Source organism: Phyllobates terribilis, unplaced genomic scaffold, assembly GCF_046119375.1.
Source record: "Phyllobates terribilis strain yellow unplaced genomic scaffold, ASM4611937v1 Scaffold_4__5_contigs__length_816908805, whole genome shotgun sequence".
Lineage (NCBI taxonomy): Eukaryota > Metazoa > Chordata > Amphibia > Anura > Dendrobatidae > Phyllobates > Phyllobates terribilis.
The window spans coordinates 351634715-351654261 of NW_027362764.1; positions in this window are offsets into that span (position 1 = coordinate 351634715).

A 19547-nucleotide genomic window follows, 5' to 3' on the forward strand; every position below is an offset into this window, starting at 1 on the left:
TGGTCCGTTAAAAGGAGGAGGTACTGTTAATTCTGTCTTGTTTAGTCCGTCAGTCCATTGTCAAAAGCATTCACACAATGCTTTTACTTATAGTGGTTTTCATCACACTTTCTGCAATAATTACTTCGAGAGCCAACATTCTTTAACTGGTCAGCTGTCTTGACCATGCTTGCTCTAATGAACAGCCTTCACCCTGTAAACACATACAGACCAGACCTCCCCTGTGGGGAATTTCAGTAATTTCAACATGCTACGGTGCTGAAATTACATGGCAACAGCATGAGGAAGACCCCTGTAAGCATCACTACATCCCAGGTCACTGCCTAAAACCGTGGTCATCAGACGTGATTCCATATTACTGCAGTAATAATATAGACATTTTTGACAACGTGACAAATATTAAACTCCATTTAAAATGGACAAGGTGCGTGGCAAGAGATGGGGAAGTGGATGTAATGGTGATGGTGCACGCAGAGGCAGAGGCCATGGACAAGATGAAATTGTGCCTGCTGAGGGAGCACAACAAAAATCCACATCATGTCGAACTACCTTCCTGTCCGAACTTCTAGGGGGCCGCAGAACAATACTCTTGAAGCCATAGCAGATAATGCTTTCAGTCAGTTTCCACCATCACCACCACCACCACCCTGTCTTCCACACGGTCCAGTCTCAGTAGCCGTGAGTCTAGACCTCACCCTGATCCTCCTTCCTCCCACCATGCCGAGTGCCCAGAGACAAGTGAAACCACACTTGGACACTCCGAAGAGTTGTTCACTTATCCATTTATAGTTTTGGCCCGATTCAAGCAAGGCAAGAGGAGATCGCATGTTGTGATGCCCAAATATTTGAGCAGCCCCAGTCACATAAAGGTGATGGTGGGAAACTGTTGCAATAGGTGGATGAGATACAATTGCCACCAAGTCAGGAGTTGGCCCAAAGTGAGTACGTGGAAGACAAGGTGGTGGACGATGAAATCAATGATCCAACCTAGCAAGGCGACATGCATAGCGAGGACAGCAGCACAGAGGGGGAGGGAGGCATAGCACCACAACAGGAAGGAATTAGCAGTGGGGTGGCCGCAGACACAGGGCAGGCTACTGCTCCCTGGAACACCAACACGAGGGAAGTTGCCAGTCCAAACTGTTAGGTCTTCCAGAGTCTGGCTCTTTTTTTAAAGATTGTCCAGATAACCCCAAAAAGGCCATTTGCAACCTCTACTATGCCAGCATCAGCAAGGGCAGCAAATCTACCAGCCTGACTACCACCAGCATGCTCATGCACATGAGAGCAAAGCACCCTAGTTGGGCCGAACACCAGGGTCTAGAAACAGTGTTTATGGGTGAAACCACTGCCTCTTCCACTGTTGTACGTGCACATGAAGCCTCCGTTCATGATGCAGGTGAAGATGCACACTTGCAACCATCACAGTCAGGGTCCATGTCCTTGTCCCAGCTCAGTGTCCAGCCCCTTCCTCAGTCCTTTGAGCGCAAGCACAAATACGCAGCCAATGCCCCACAGACCACACTACTAAACTCACACATTTCTTAATTGCTTGCGCTTGAAATGTTGCCTTTTCATCTTGTGGAGACAGAATCTTTCAGCAATCTGATAGCGGCGGCCGTCCCTCGGTACTCGGTCCCCAGCTGCCACTATTTCTCCCGGTGTGCCATCCCCGCATTACACAAGCACATGTCCCAAAACATTACCCGTCCCCTCAGCAACGCAGTTACTGGGAAGATCCACCTAACCATGGACACGTGGACAAGTGCTAGAGGTCAGGGACGGTACATCTCGCTGACTGCACACTGGGCTAATATTGTGGAAGCCAGGACCCAGTAGGATCCTGGGACAGAACACATCCTCCTGATGCAGAGGATTGCGGGCCCTGGGTCAATCAGGGATGCCCCCACATTCTAGAGCTCCTGCACCTCCTTCTCCTCATTGGACTCCATCTTCGAAATGACCACATCATTCGGAAGCTGGAAGCACTCCAGCACTGCCTCGGCCAAGCAGCTTAGGTGACAAACCGCACACTGCTGCAGAGTTGTTGACAGCTGTAGAAGAGCAGGCCGATCTGTGTCTGTCATCACTGAACCTACATCCAGGCAAAGTTGTGTGTGACAATAGCTGGAACCTGGTGGCAGCTCTGATGCTTGGCAGCCTCACACACATAACATGCCTGGCTCATGTGCTCAACCTAGTGGTTCAGCAGTTTCTCAAAACCTATCCGGATCTACCTGAGCTGCTTTTGAAAGTACGCGTTGTGTGTGCCCATTTTAGAAAGTCACCTACAGCTTCTGCTGCCTTTGACGTGCTTCAGCAGCATTTGCAGCTTCCAGCTCACCGACTGGTGTGTAATGTCACCACGCGATGGAACTCAACGTTGCAGATGTTGGGAAGTGTTTCTGAGCAGCAGATGGCAGTTGTTGACTACCAGCTCCAACACGCTCATCTGTATTCAGGTCAGCCTCTGCACATAACAGCTGATAAGTGGTCATGGATGTCTGACATCTGTACCATCCTCCAAAACTTTGATGACTCCACCAAGATGGTGAGTGGCGATGATGCCATAATTAGTGTCTTACAGCAAAGAAAGTGAAAAACCTGCACCACCTGCAAGCAGCTGCAATAGTCAGTGCAAAGCTGAACATGTACAATGCAGACACCTAGATAGGACTTGGTAACCTTTCAGGTGCAAAAGCTCATAAAAAAGTTTAAACAGTCCAAAATAACCATAAGAAAGAAAAATGAGCTGCACTCACGAGTCCTTAAAAGCAATATCTTTATTCTATAAGGATAAAAGGTCCGGCAAGCAGGGAGAGCGGGGAAGAAAAAAGCAGACAACAGCTGTTTCGTGTGAAAACGCTTCTACAGGTCTGTGTTACATGCATAATTAGTGTCACCATCCCGCTTCTCTGTGTACTGAAACACTCGCTGGGTGATGATGAGGAGGAGGAACAGGAGCTGGTTACCTGACAGATGGTATAACTCACATAACATTCATACCGTCTGTTCAGCGTGGATGGCCTGAGGAGAGGGAGAATGAGGAGGAGGACCAGGAGGAGGATGAGGAGGAGAACATGGACACTGGACACTTGTCCTCTTGGTTGGGACAGTTAGCAGTCTGGCACAAATAACTAGAAAAAGCTAATCCCGGCACTCATGTGTTGGTGGTTAATTTGTTTATTCCTCAACTCAAAAAATGTTTCATCCTGTCCAAGACTTTTTTCAATTGTGGTTAAATGCATTCAGTCAAAATACACTGCTCAAAAAAATAGAGGGAACACTCAAATAACACATCCTAGACCTGAATGAATGAAATATTCTCATTGAATACTTTGTTCTGTGCAAAGTTGAATGTGCTGACAACAAAATCACACAAAAATCATCAATGGAAATCAAATTTATTAACCAATGGAGGCCTGGATTTGAAGTCACCCCCAAAATTAAAGTGGAAAAACACAATACAGGCTGATCCAACTTTGATGTAATGTCCTTAAAACAAGTCAAAATGAGGCTCAGTATTGTGTGTGGCCTCCAAGTGCCAGTATGATTTCCCTACAACACCTGGGCATGCTCCTGATGAGGTTGTAGATGGTCTCCTGTGGGATCTCCTCCCAGACCTGGACTACAGCATCTGCCAACTCCTGGACAGTCTGTGGTGCAACGTGACGTTGGTGGATGGAGCGAGACATGATGTCCCAGATGTGCTCAATCGGAGTCCGGTATATATTTTCTTGGGTGAGCTTGTACAGCTCCTCTGCCCCCAATGCTACTCACTCCTCCAGCCTTCAGCCTCGGTCGAGGCCCTCACTAGGCTATACACACTAGTGGCAGCTTGCCGCGCTTCACCGCTCTTATGGCGTCGGCACGCCCTGGGCTCTAACTGAGCTCCCTGAGTCTAGCTTGCAGGAGCCTCGTGCTCCACTGCTGAACTATTAGCTGTGTTCTCTAGACTAGACTGAGCTCGACTCTGTATTCAGACCTGTACTTGCTGAACTCTCCAGAGGAACTGACTGCCTAGCTCCATCTTCCCTATTTATATCCCTAAAGGGCTCCCTCTGGTGGTCTGAGGTGGAAGGTGGAGGTGTGTGTGTGCTGTGGGGGCCTCTTGTGGAGGAATCCGTTCATGCACCCCTCTAGGATCTGTGGCACTCATGCGCAGCAGGGGCGTCACATTCCCCCCTAGCAAAGCTCAGCACTACCGGGCTGAAGTACATTTTAAAACAACAATATAACATGAACAATAACAATCTTCCCTTTATGGGAGGCACATTCTTAAACGTTGCATATAACATTATAAATAACAAATATATACATATATACCATAAGCAACCTCAGAATTTACATCTCCTTTGGTGAGGTTTCCCAATAGGATGTCCATCTCACAGGGCAGAGTATTTGGTAGATTGAGGGACCTGTCCCAAACCCTCAACATAGGTCCTGGGGTGGCTGCAGGGCATGAAGATCCCGAGTTGGACCTCCGTTAGAGCCACTCCAGACAGGTTTTTCTTCTGAGGTCACCTAGAGGGGCACTCCAGGGAGTGCAATTATTTACAAGGAATAGTTTTTGGGCTGCACATAGGACTCAGCCTCAAAGTTCTGTATGTATCAAGGGAAGTGTCCGTATCACTTAGATTGTCCATTAGAAGGCAAAACACCAGTTAATACATACCCATAAAAATACATAATATTATGCAATATTATACAATACAATGCTATATAATACCCCAGGGGCAACTATCTACACTTGTCAGAAGTAGTGTTGAGCCACCCCCGTAGTGTTCGAGTTTGGTTCGGTTCGTCGAACACCCTTGTGTTTGCCGAACTGTTCGTCGAACTGTTCGTCGAACACCTTCGAACACCGTTAAAACCAATGGCAGGCTAACAAAAACACATAGAAACACATAGAAAGCACCTTCAAAGGTGTCCAAAAGCTGACAAACTGCTCAGAAGACATAACTAACACATGGAAAAGTGACAAGTACATATAGTCATGCGAAAAGAAAAGAGGTGGAGGAGTAAAAGGAGGGGGAGACACAGATATAGGCATGTCATGCCCTTCTAAAATCCAAAAAGTGAGAAGCCGACACTGCCAGTCCGTTCCTGCCCGTGCCACCTCCGTGTCGCCGGGTTTGTGCCAGAGCCGCGGTGGACCCTGACGGCCAGCCCCCCTCTCCCAATACTGGTGCCTGTCCGCTGGTGGATCAAGCGAGCCCCCCTGTGGTGGAGGCAGGTCTAAGCTTTTTAATTTAAATTGTCTCTCTAATTTGAATGAATACACTTTAAATCCTTTTACAAGGATCTATTGGAGGGCAAGTCTCATGCCAGCAGCCGCGTAATTCCAGCTCCAGTAGCATCCACTAAAGCAGCTGCAGATAAAAAGCTTTTATAAGGATCGAGCTCGGCGGTCCACCGCAAGGCGTCCTACCGCTAGTCCCAGCCCCTATGCCTTGGGGTGCCTCCTGATGCTCTTCACTGAGTATCCCGGGATCCCGAAGCATTTCCTTTGAAAAAATTAAGTGTCCAAACTACAGGTGGTGTAGCTTGCTTAACAGCTGGGATAATCCGCTGACTAGCAGACACTGCTACTAGGCACAAAGTATTTCCTGAGCTAGACGCAGTTAAAAATTTGTAATTAGATACTCTCGTTGGATGCTGAGAAAGCATTCCATAGAGTCTCCTGGCACGCCATATATTATTCTCTTAAAAAGCTTGGGGTAGGGGTCTAGGGGACCCTTTTATAGGCAAAATCACGGCCCTGTATCGCAATACGTCACCTAGGCTGAAGATAAATGGAACTGTAGCACCCCGAGGGCTCGGTTGCTACAGAGGTATTGCACCTCACCCAGAGGTGTGATATCTCACTCTCAGGTAAGGATGGAGTGTGGATCAGGACCCCGACACCTGCATGCATTACACCACATTGCCGTGGGGCAGGGCGACCAATATGCCCCTGAGATGGGCACGACAGTCCCTGTCCATGGCTGGAGTGGGGGGAGGGAACACTGAGGAAGGGGAACCCTGTAGTGCAGGAGCAGGGAGGAAGCAGTTCCTGGGTGCATTGAGAAAGGAGTATAAAATGTGGGCACCATCTTAGTTCAGTGCAGAGAAGTCTGAGCAGAAGTGACAGGGAGCAGGGGCTCTGCATGAGCTCTGCTCCGGAGGCGGGCCTAGTAAGAGAGGCCCAGGCCTGGTAGAGGGAGAAGGAAGAGGAGCGGAGAAGGCTCCAGGAACGAGGAATGAAGGGATCCCAGGGGTGCAGACGGGCGAGTCGCCACCACACGCCCGAATCCACCTGTATGGAGGGGTCAGGCCAAAGGGGGAGACCGGTCCCCGAAACTAGTGGAGGCGGGAAACGACCCTCAGCTAGAAACCGGAGGCTGTGACATTTTATGTGGTGCAGCCCCTCGCTACACCCGCTAGGAAGGCACCACATAGGGTCAGGGAAACTGGCGCCAAGTTTACCAAGAGGAGGCCCGAGGCAGCCGGACAGAAGCGTTGGTAAGAAAGGCCAGACAAAGGACACACAAAGGGGGTCCTGTGAAGCGCTCCAAAGTTATGAGAAGTGACAAGCTTAATCCTCCACTAAGTATGACAAATCTAACCCAAGTTGAGGTACAGAAACGCCTCAGTAACATTAAAATAAACAAATCACCAGGACCTGATGGCATACACCCACGGGTACTAAGGGAACTAAGTAATGTGATAGACAGACTGTTATATCTTATATTTAAGGACTCTGTTGAGACTGGGTCTGTACCACTTGATTGGCGACAGGCGGATGTAGTGCCAATATTCAAAAAGGGAGCGAAAAGTGACGCCGGAAACTATCGGCCGGTGAGTCTGACTTCCGTTGTGGGCAAAATTTTTGAAAGCTTCATTAAAGAGGCAATTACGGAGCATCTTGATGCTAATAATCTTTTAATCCCGAACCAACATGGATTCATGAGGAATCGCTCCTGCCAAACAAACCTGATTGACTTCTATGAGGAGGTTAGCTCTCGATTAGATCAGGGGGAACCAGTGGATGTCGTGTATCTCGACTTCTCAAAAGCGTTCGATAGCGTGCCACATAATAGGTTGGTATACAAAATGAGAATGATGGGGCTGGGGGAAAATGTCTGCAAGTGGGTAGCTAACTGGCTAAAGGATAGAAGGCAGAGGGTGGTTATAAATGGAATATACTCAGATTGGGTAAGCGTCACTAGTGGGGTACCACAGGGGTCTGTACTAGGCCCAATGTTGTTTAATATCTTTATTAACGACATAGTCAACGGGATAAAAAGTAAAATATCAATATTTGCAGATGACACAAAGTTATGTAAAACAATTAATACAAAAGAGGACAGTGCAGACCTACAGAGGGATTTGGATAAGCTGGGTAGGTGGAGCATTAAATGGCAAATGAGGTTTAATGAGGAGAAATGTAAGGTCATACATATGGGAAGGAAAAATGGAAGTCACCAGTACTCACTGAATGGGAAATCATTGGGGAATTCAGAGATGGAGAAGGACTTGGGCATCTTGATTGATAGCAAACTAAATTGGAGTGCCCAAAGTCAGGCCGCTGCTGTAAGGGCAAACAGGGTAATGGGATGTATCAGAAGAGGTATAGCTGCAAAGGATGAGAACATTGCTCTTCCACTGTACAAAGCACTGGTCAGACCTCACTTGGAATACTGTGCTTAGTTATGGGCCCCAACATATAGAAAGGATATAAATGAGCTTGAAAAGGTACAAAGGAGGGCAACAAAATTAATAAAGGGAATGGAGGGACTGCAATACCCAGAGAGGTTGGCAAAACTAGGACTATTCAGCCTGGAAAAGAGACGGGGGACATATTAAATGTGTACAAATATGTTAGGGGACAGTATAGAGATCTTGCCCGGGATTTGTTCAAAAGGAGGGATATTACGGTAACAAGAGGGCATTCACTAAGACTGGAAGAGAAAAAGTTTCAGCACCAGCATAGGAAGGGGTTCTTTACGGTAAGAGCAGTGAGAATATGGAATTCACTGAGTGAGGAGACGGTAATGTCAGATTCACTACACCAGTTCAAGCGGGGACTGTTAGAACCTTGCTCTTAGGTTTTTTCCTTTGCTGGTCACATGACCTCGTTGGCCTATTTAATCCTGCTCCGCCCTTCTGGCTTTGCTGGACTTCATTGTATAACTACTTTCTAGCTAGCCTGTGCTCTGTATCTAACTCTGTTAGTTTGCTTGGTCTACGGACCTCAGTGTTCTATATATTTTGTTTGCTTGTCTGTCTGCTACTATTTCTGTTAGGAGGTGTCCCATTTTCCTCCCAGTCCTTAGTACTTGTAGGGATTCCTTCCCCACATCTATAGGTCTCCGTACAGACTAGCTTAGGACTTTAGCAGGTCTGATCGCAGGATCAGGTTCCCTGTTACATCGTAGGGAATCAGCTGAGTTTTATCGTAGGGACAGATTTCCTCTCTTTCCTTAGCTCTGGTAGCAGAACATAACAGTAAGTCCAGCCTGCAAATTCTCTAAGGAAAGATTTTTCTGTTCCATCATGGTGTCGGTTCAGGATTTGGCTCATCGCCTGCAGGGACTCTCTCTGGAGGTGGCCGAGCTCCGTCAGCACGTGAGCAACTGTCCTGGAGCACATTTCTTGGAGCCTAAGGTATGTTTGCCGGATTTATTTTTTGGTGAACACCGAGAATTTTTTTAATTTAAAAATGCTTGCTTATTGTATTTTCGTTTGAGACCCAAGTCCTCTGGGGATGAATCCCAGCGCATAGGGTTCATAATGTCACTTTTGCGCAAAGAGCCTCAGGAATGGGCCTTTTCTTTGCAACCTAGTGATACATGCTTCAGATCAGTGGATAGTTTTTTTTCTGCTTTGGGACTATTATATGATGATCCTGACCGTGTCGCATCAGCTGAGACTAAGTTAAGACGTTTGAGACAGGGATCAGGTAATGTGGAAAAATATTGTACTCATTTCCGTCGTTGGTCTACTCAAACAGGGTGGAACGATTCTGCTCTGAAAAGTCTATTTCTTGCTGGGCTCAATGAAAGGGTTAAAGACCTGCTAATTGCTTATCCTACACCTGAAGATTTGCAACAGGCTATGCAATTAGCTATACGGGTGGATAGGAGACTGCGTGCAAGGGTTAATGAGAGCAAATCCTCTGCTATGTCAGTTTCTGGTTATGAGAATGTGTGTACTAACAGTGGTGAATCGATGGAGATTGGATCGGTGGCACCTCGCTCTCAAGAAAAAGACCGTCGATTTTCTGAAGGCTTGTGTTTCTATTGCGGAAAATCTGGTCATTTGATTAAAGGCTGTGAGCTTCGTATGAAGAAAGAAAAAAAAATGGTCAGTCATGCCCGTATTGCCTGTTTAAATTCCAAGGGTGTATTTTTAGCTGCTTCCACGATTGCTCAGGAAAAATTAATGGAATTTCGGGTGTTTGTTGATTGTGGGTCTACTCTGAATGTAATTGATGGGGGATTCTTGGAAAGACTCAATTTAAAACCCGAACCTTTATCATCCCCCATTGCTGTGGTTTCTGTGGATGGTTCCCCTTTGAAGAATATTACTCTCAAGGTCTGTGAATTTCCTCTCACTATTAATGGTGTTCACCATGAGAAATTGGATTTGGTAGTTTTGAATAACTTGCCTTCTCCAGTAATATTGGGATTGCCCTGGTTAAAATTTCACAATCCTGTACTGGATTGGTCTACCAATGAAATTAAATCCTGGAGCCATAAATGTTATGACAAGTGTTGTAACGGGCGTATTGCAGCTTTGGATAGGGGAGAATTGCCTGTTCCTATTCAGGATTTTTGGAGAGTTTTTTCTGAGAAGGAATCGCAGGTTTTGCCTCCCCATAGAGACTATGATTGTTCTATTGAATTTGTCCCTGGAGCGACTCTTCCTAAAAGTCGTTTATTTAACCTTACTATTCCTGAGAGGAAGGCTTTGGATGAATACATACAGACAAGTTTGGCCGCCGGTCACATTAGGCCCTCTAAGTCTCCTGTGGCGGTTGGATTTTTTTTTGTAAAAAAAAAGGACGGCGGTTTACGTCCTTGTTTGGATTTTCGTGAGATTAACAAAATTACTGTACGCAATCCTTACCCACTGCCATTGATTCCTGATCTGTTTAACCAGTTAATGGGGGCCAAGTGGTTCTCTAAAATTGACCTTAAGGGGGCATACAATCTGTTGCGCATGAAGGAGGGTGACGAATGGAAGACTGCTTTTAACACTCCTGTGGGTCATTTTGAGAATCTGGTTATGCCTTTTGGTCTTACTAATGCTCCTGCATTTTTTCAGAATCTTATTAATGACATCCTTAGACCTTTGATCGGTAAAAATGTGGTTGTGTATTTGGATGACATTTTGATTTATTCGCCGGATCTGGAGTCTCATTGGCGGAGCGTACGTGAGGTATTACAATTGTTAATGGACAATTCGCTTTTTGCTAAGCTGGAGAAATGTGAGTTCGCTGTACAGAGAATTAGTTTTTTGGGTTACATTATCTCCAGCGAAGGTTTTGAGATGGATCCGGTTAAAGTTCAAGCTGTACAGGAATGGCCTAGGCCTATTGGTTTGAAATCGATACAGAGGTTTTTAGGTTTCGCCAATTATTACAGAAAATTCCTAAAAAAATTTTCTAGTATTGTCAAACCTCTGACCGATCTCACCAGGAAAGGTGCTGATGCGGTTCAGTGGTCTTCTGAGGCCATTGAAGCTTTTGTGTATCTCAAGGAGAGGTTCACCTCTGCTCCCATCCTTATGCAGCCTGATGTGACTAAGCCATTTTTGGTTGAGGTTGATGCTTCTTCGGTGGGGGTTGGCGCAGTATTGTCTCAGGATAACGGGGATGGATTACATCCCTGTGCCTTTTTTTCAAAAAATTTTTCGGAGACTGAACTGAATTACGATATTGGTAATCGGGAATTATTGGCTATTAAACTCGCATTTGAACACCTGCGCCACTTCTTGGAAGGTGCGGAATTTCCCGTTCAGGTTCTTACGGATCATAAAAATCTGATATATCTTGATGCTGCCAAGCGCCTGAATGCCCGTCAGGCTAGGTGGGCACTGTTTTTCTCGCGGTTTAATTTCTCCGTTACTTACATCCCTGGTACTAAGAATGTTAAGGCGGATGCCTTGTCTCGCAGTTTTTCTCCCATAGTCGGTGCTGAGAAAGAGGAGAACATTTTACAAGAAGGTGTTGTGATAGCTGCTTTGGACTCCGTTTTGGAAGATGAGATTCTTAAAGCACAGGAGAATGCCCCATCTAACACTCCTCATGGGAGGTTGTTTGTGCCTGGGACCTTTAGGAGAGATTTGTTTGTTGAGTGTCACGAATCTCGGTTGGCAGGTCATCCCGGAATCTCTGAGACCAAGAGACTGGTGGGTCGCAGTTTTTGGTGGCCTGGATGGCAGAAGGAAGTCATTAAGTGGGTGCGTCAATGTACTATATGTGCTAGATCTAAGTCCTCACATACTCCTGCTGCGGGGTTGCTTTGTCCTTTGGAGGTTCCCAGTGCTCCTTGGACACATTTGGCTATGGACTTTATAACTGACCTTCCCCCCTCTGAGGGTTTTACTGTCATCTGGGTGGTCGTGGACCGTTTTAGCAAGATGTGTCACTTGGTTCCCTTCGTCAAACTGCCCTGCGCTAAAACTCTCGCTAAGGCCTTTGTCAAGGAAATTGTCAGACTTCATGGCGTTCCTACTGACATTGTTTCTGATAGGGGTCCTCAGTTCGTGGCTCGTTTTTGGCGTGCCTTTTGTGACAGGTTGGGAGTTCATTTGTCGTTCTCGTCCGGATATCATCCTGAATCTAATGGCCAGACAGAAAGGAAAAACCAGGATGTTGAGCAGTTCTTGCGTTGTTTTGTGGCAGACAATCAAGAGGGGTGGTCTGAGTTTCTGCCACTTGCTGAATTTGCTCTGAACAATCATACATCTTCTTCTGCTGGTTGTTCGCCTTTTTTTTGTTGTTCTGGGAGACATCCGTCGTTTGGGTCATTCTCCAAGTTGGGATCTGCCGTGCCTGAGGAGGAGAATTTTTCCGGTGATTTGGAGAGAGTTTGGACGGATGTGCCTGGTAATCTTCAGGAGGCCAACAGAAAATCTAAAGACTACTTTGATAGGAAACGACAGGAGGTTTTGTTCGCTGTTGGTGACATGGTTTGGTTGTCCTCTAGGAATCTGCGGTTGAGGATTCCTTCTAAGAAATTGGGTCCCAAGTTTGTAGGGCCCTTTAAGGTGCTTCAGGTTGTCAACCAATCTGCTGTTAGGTTGGAGGTTCCTACCTCCTGGAGAATTAATCCGGTATTTCATGTCTCTCTGTTAAAAAAAGCTGTTGTGTCGGATGGTGACGCCTCTGCCTCTGTTCCTCCGGTGGTGGAGGACGGGGAATATGAAATTTCTCGCATCCTTAACTCTAGACGGTATAGAGGTAGTTTGCAGTATCTGGTGGCCTGGAAAGGTTTCGGACCCGAGGATAACTCTTGGGTGAGGTCAGATGATGTTTCCGCGTCCAGACTTATCAGAGCGTTTCACAGGAGATTTCCTGATAAGCCTGGTCCTAGGGGATCCGGAGGATCCTCTTAGACGGGGGGGTACTGTTAGAACCTTGCTCTTAGGTTTTTTTTCCTTTGCTGGTCACATGACCTCGTTGGCCTATTTAATCCTGCTCCGCCCTTCTGGCTTTGCTGGACTTCATTGTATAACTACTTTCTAGCTAGCCTGTGCTCTGTATCTAACTCTGTTAGTTTGCTTGGTCTACGGACCTCAGTGTTCTATATATTTTGTTTGTTTGTCTGTCTGCTACTATTTCTGTTAGGAGGTGTCCCATTTTCCTCCCAGTCCTTAGTACTTGTAGGGATTCCTTCCCCACATCTATAGGTCTCCGTACAGACTAGCTTAGGACTTTAGCAGGTCTGATCGCAGGATCAGGTTCCCTGTTACATCGTAGGGATTCAGCTGAGTTCTATCGTAGGGACAGATTTCCTCTCTTTCCTTAGCTCTGGTAGCAGAACATAACAGGGACTGGATGCATTTCTAGATACCAGGCAGATTGCAGCATATACTTAAAAATAAAATAAAATAGTAGGTTGATACAGGGATTTATTCTGACTGCTGGTTTCAGAGTCGGGAGGGAATTTTTCCTCAGGTGAAGATTGGCTAAATCATTTGGGGTTTTTGCCATCCTCTGGATCAACTTTAGCAATTACAGAACTAACAGGTAGAACTTGATGGACGCAAGTCTTTATTCGGCTTTACAAACTATGTTGTCTGAGCCCCTCACCTGGTGAGCACAGTACGACGTGGGCAGCCGTTACCTGCAGAAGTGGTCTGGATAATAAGAACTGTGAGTAAAGGCCCTGGACTGCATCACTGACTCCGTGTCGTTACTGCTGCTGCCCTGCACCATCACCCCCATCCTCCGCATACACTGCCCTGAGGCTATACTCCTCCCGTGGGGAGTTATACTACGCTCTGCAGCACCCACAACACCAGCCTCAGCGGTCTGCCCTGCAGTGGCGGTTCACTCTGACCGCAATGCATGGGTGGCGTAGTCGGACATTTAAACATCAAAACCACATAAATAGTTCCGCCACTGGTTTGACCGCCTTGAGCCACGGAACCGGGTCGCCGCCACGGAGATTACAACCACCAGCATCCACCAAAAAGGGTCCGGCTCCGGGTGTCCCAAGGCCCAGGGGGCGCGTCAGAACATTTTCATCACCTTTCATAATCACCAATGGGACAAGGCAGGGATGTCCTCTGTCCCCTCTCTTATACATCCTAGTGACGGAGCACCTGCTCTCATCAATTCGCCATAACCCCAATATTAGGTGGATTGAGGTGGGAGGCACCGAGTACAAGTGCTCTCTATTTGCTGATGATGTCCTAGTATATATCACTCAATCACATATATCCATCCCTGCTGTTATGGCTGAAATAGATCACTTTGTTACATGGTCAAATTTTAAAATCAATGCAGCGAAGTCTGAGGCCCTCGATGTCTCCCTCCCCAAATCCATACAGGATTCCATCCAGTCCAACTTTCCCTTTGCCTGGCCCTCACAGGGTATCAAATACTTAGGAATTCATATTCATAGAGACCTCTCCCGTCTATGTTATCTTAATTTTGGGCCCTTTATTGAACAACTCCATACAGACCACTGTTGGCAAGTTAGAACTGTAAGATTCACTACGTGAACCACTGGTGTTTTGTGGAAAAGTACATGTACACTGTGTTCCAAATTATTATGCAAAAAGTGTTTAGGAGTGATAAGGTAAGAATTTTTTTGTTTGTCAGTTAAACTCATTGATGGTGATGTGTGTCAGGGCTCTTTATATCACTGTAAGCAATTGCAGACACCTGTGCTAATTAGTTTGGCAGGTGTGTCCAATGAAATGCAAGACTACTTAAGAAGGCTGTCCCACATTATTAAGCAGCCTACATTTTCTGCCAAAATGGGAAAGAAAAAGGATGTGTCGGCTGCTGAGAAGCAACAAATTGTGGAGTGTTTAGGTCAAGGCATGACTACAATCAACATTGTGCGATGATCAGGATGAAGTGTCTTGGCAATCAAGAAGTATGTAGCTGATTCACAGTACACACGTGTGCGTGCTGATAAGGGCAAATTGAGGACTCTTTCCTACAGGCAATTACGTCAGGTTAAAAGAGCAGCGGCAAAAAAGCCTTGTCATAGCAGCAGACAAGTTTTTGAAGCTGCTGGTGCCTCCAACGTCCCCCGAACAACAAGATGCAGGGTCCTTCAGAGGTTTGCAGCTGTGCATAAGCCATCCTGTCGACCTCCTCTATCCACTGCACACAAGCAGAAACGGCTCCAGTGGGCCAAACAATACATGAAGACTGACTTCAAAACTGTTTTGTTCACGGATGAGTGCCATGCAACGCTGGATGGTCCAGATGGATGGAGTGGAGGATGGCTGGTTGATGGACACCCCACGCAAACACGGTGGAGGTGGAGTAATGTTTTGGGCTGGAATCATGGGGAGAGAGATTGTCGGCCCCTTTAGGATCCCTGAAGGGGTAAAGATGAACTCCATAATGTATGTGGAGTTTCTCAAACAGCACTTCCTGCCATGGTTCAAGAAGAAGAACCGTGTATTCCATGCATGATAATGCACCGTCTCATGCTGCACATAACACATCTGCATCTCTGGCTGATATGGGCATAAAAGGGGACAAACTTATGGTGTGACCCCCATGCTCCCCTGACCTCTACCCCATTCAGAACCTCTGGAGCATCATCAAAAGGAGTGTCTATGATGGCGGGAGGCAGTTCACATCTAAGCAACAGCTCTGGGAGTGTATTCTGTCCTCATGCAAAACAATTGAAGCAGAAACCATCCAAAACCTGACAAATTCAATGGACGAGAGAGTTCAGAAGCTCCTTTCGAACAAGGGGTTCTATGTGCAAATGTAACATCACCTAGAATAAAGTTTTGAGTTGAAAACTGTTTGATTTCAGTTTCTAATAACCTGCTAATGCTTATTAAAATGAAAAGGTTGATCGAAGAGTGTGGGGGATCTAAGAGTGTGGCAACCCAGTAGTCAGGATTACTTCGAATTCTGACAATCTGAGGGTCATGTTGCAGGTAGTGCAGCAAGAAGGCACTCATGTGTCTTGCGCATCTAGGAGCCCCAAAATTATTTTCCGGGCTAGATGCAGCTAAAAATTATTATTAATTTTAAATCTGGTGGAGCTTAGTATAGATGGCCTAATAGAATCAGTACTGCACACTGCTACAAAGCCCAAATTATTTTCCAGCCAAGATACAGATAAACATGATTAGTCATTTTAAATCTGGTGGAGCTTAGTATAGATGGCCTAATAGAATCAGTACTGCACACTGCTACAAAGCCAAAATAATTTTCCAGCCAAGATACAGATAAACATGATTAGTAATTTGAAAGCTTAAAATGGTTGGTGAGGTGATTTTAACCAATCATCAAGCTTTTACTCTCCCCAGGATGACACAGGGGTAGAAAAGTCGTTTCGGATCCATGATTTGTTCATCTTTATGAACGTGAGTCTGTCTACAGTATCAGTGGAGAACCGCGTGCGCTTATCTGTCAGCACACCACCAGCAGCGCTGAACACACGTTCAGACAGAACGCTGGCTGCGGGGCATGAAAAGATCTCCAAGGCGTAAGTGGCGAGCTCCAGCCATTTATCCAGATTGGAAGCCCAAAAAGAGCAAGGGTCCAGTGACACAGTGATGGCTTCAATGTTTACTTGGAGATACTCCTGTACCATCGTCTCTAGGCGTTGATTATGTGTCAGACTTCTTGTCTCCTGTGGCCTTGCAAAGGATGGGCTAAAAAAGTGGTGAAATGATTCCGCAAAATAGATGTTACCAGCAGATACTGTACTTCTGTTACGGTTTGAGTGCTGAACACTCGACGGTCCCACGGTTGGCAAGTTGGAACTGTGAGATTCACTACGTGCACCACTGGTGTTTTGTGGAAAAGCACATGTAAGATTCTGCAACAGTCTCTTCTGATACTCCTGCATGCGTGCATCCCTTTCTATGGCAGGAATAATTTCTGCAAATTTACTTTCGTACCGGGGATCTAACAGTGTTGCAACCCAGTAGTCAGGATTATTTCTAATTCTCACAATTCGAGGGTCATGTTGCAGGTAGTGCAGCAAGAAGGCACTCATGTGTGTTGCGCATCCAGGAGCACCAAGTCCCTGTTGTGTTGGTGGCGAGGTAACAATCATGCTTCCTTTCTCTGTCCTCTCCCCCCAACCTCGCACAACAGAAATGTGATCAAGGTCTCCCTCATCTGATGAGTCTTCCATCAGTTCGTCCTCCAGTTCTTCCTGGGCTCCTGCACCTTCCTCACTAGTTTGGCTGCTACCATGCGCCCTGGTAAAACCATCTCCCCCACCCTCACATGCCTGCCGCCTTGGTGCTGCCGACCGTCTGGACCTTGCAGATGTTAGCCCTTCCGCATACAACTCCCCCTCCTCTACTTCCTCCACCTCCTCTTGTGCCACCACCTGACTCCGAATTCTGTTTAACATGTGCTCCAGCATGTAAATCACCGGAATAGTCAAGCTGATAATGGCATCGTCAGCACTAAACATCTTCATCGCCATTTCAAAACTGTGCAGAAGGGTGCATAGGTCCCTGATTTGAGACCACTCCTCCAGCGTGATTTGCCCCACCTCTGGATCTCGTTGGCCCAGGCTATACGTCAGAACGTATTGCACCAGGGCTTGTCGGTGCTGCCACAGTCGCTGCAACATGTGCAGAGTTGAATTCCACCGGGTAGGCACATCGCATTTTAGCCGGTGAAGTGGCAGGCCCAACGACTTCTGTAGAGATGTAAGTCGCTGAGCTGCGGGATGCGAATGGCGGAAGTGAGCACACAGCGACCGTGCCCTCTGCAGAAGGCCATCTAGTCCGGGATAGTGGGCTAAAAATTGCTGGACAACCAGGTTCAACACGTGAGCCATACAAGGCACGTGTGTGACATTGCCCCGGCGAAGGGCCGAACCCAGGTTTGCAGCATTGTCGCACACAGCCTTCCCTGGTTTCAGGTCCAGTGGAGACAACCATTCATTAAATTTGTTCTCCAGAGCTGACCACAACTCCTCAGCTGTGTGACTCACATTTCCCAGACATTTCAAAGTAAAAACCGCCTGATGACGTTGAGCCCTACTGCCAGCATAGTAAGGAGGTGTGCAGGATCCCTTCTGCGCAGTTAGAAAGCTTGTGGCATGACCAGACAGGCTTTGGGTGCAGGTGGAGGACCGAGAGGAGGTTGAGGAGGCAGAAGCAGTGGAGGAACTTTGAGATAAAGAGGATTGACGCACAACTCGTTGGGACGGCAAGACTTGGACAGCAGCCCCTTGTCCTTCTGTCACCATAGTTACCCAGTGCCAAGTCAGTGACATGTAACGCCCCTGTCCATGCCTACTCGTCCAAGTGTCTGTGGTGAAATGCACCCTGTCACACACAGAGTTTCTCAAAGAAGCGGTGATGTTGTGTGCAACATGCTGGTGGAGCGCAGGCACACCTTTCTTTGAGAAGTAGTGCCGACTGGGCATCTGGTACTGGGGCACTGCGATGGACATAAGGTCTCGAAAATCCTCTGTGTCCACCAGGCGGAAAGGCAGCATTTCTGTAGCCAAGAGCTTGCAGATGGTGAAATTCAACCTCTTAGCTTTCTCATGGCTAGGAGGAAATGGTCTTTTACATGTCCACATCTGAGGGACCGAGGGCTGGCTGTTGTGCTTAGACGGGGTTGATAAGGGTGTCCCCAGCAAACTGCCGGTCTGTGAGGAAGATGCAGGCGGACATGTTAGGTTGCCTAGATCCAAAGGTGGTGCTATCGATGTCGGACAGCGCTCAACACCAGCTGGTGTTACCACCTCCAAAGAAAATGATGACCTGCCAATCACGCTGGCTGTTGCGGGTAAAGAGGTGGCAGGTCTGCGTCCCAAAACAGGTGTGACTGCTGTCCCCCCAGTCACAGAGGATGAAGAGGCCGCGGATGCACAAGATGTTGCAGACGGTGGTTGGCCCGGCCCGCTAGGCCGCATTGTAGCACAGTGAGCTTCCCACTGCAACTTATGCTTCATGTCCATGTGCCGGTTCATGCATGAAGTACTCAAACTATGTATTTTTTGGCCTCTACTTAGCTTTTGCTGACAAATGTTACAGATAACACGAGTTGGGTCATCTTTATCGATCTGAAAAAATGCCCAGGCTATGCAAGGCTTAGCACCCATGCGACCTGAAGAGCCACCACGACTTGTGGTTAGAGGCAGAGTTGTGTTTGAGGATGCAGTTGTTGACGTGTTTCCAGTACTACGTCTCTGTCCAGGAAGGCGCAACCTGACCTCGTCGTCACTAGCATCCTCCTCCACCTCCTCTGCTGACCTCATCTCTTGGCTGACTGTGGGTTGACAGTAAGTGGGATCTCCAACCTCATCATCATCATCCTGTGTGTTATCACACCCGTCGTCCTCAGAGCCAACCTCTTCCTGCCCTGACAAAAAACTAAAGTTGTCGCTCCAATCAGGTATTTGAGTCTCATCATCGTCTTCCTCATTGTCTCCACCAACAGGAGTTACAGTTTGGGAATGAGGGTCTACATTATGGTCAGAACCTTCTGCGTCTGGTCCTGGATCCGACTCATAAAGATTCTGGGCATCAGTGCAGATCATTTCCTCGTCTGGATTCACAGAAGCTCTGGAGCCGACCTCTGATTCCCAGGCTATAGTATGAGTAAACAGCTCTGCAGACTCAACCATCTGTTCTACCCTATACTCAGACGGGCAGCTGGAGATTTGGGAGCTGTGAGGAAGCAAGTGCGATTGGGGTGACACCTCTGAGGACTGGAGTATTTGTGATGTTGAAGTTGAGGTGGAGGAGAGCCCACTTAAAGGAGCACTTGATATCCATTGAAGCACCTGCTGTTTTTGTGCCTCATCTGGAATTTGTAGCGATTGGTGTGGCCGTAAGAAAGGGATCTTATCAAATTGTCCGCTAAAGAA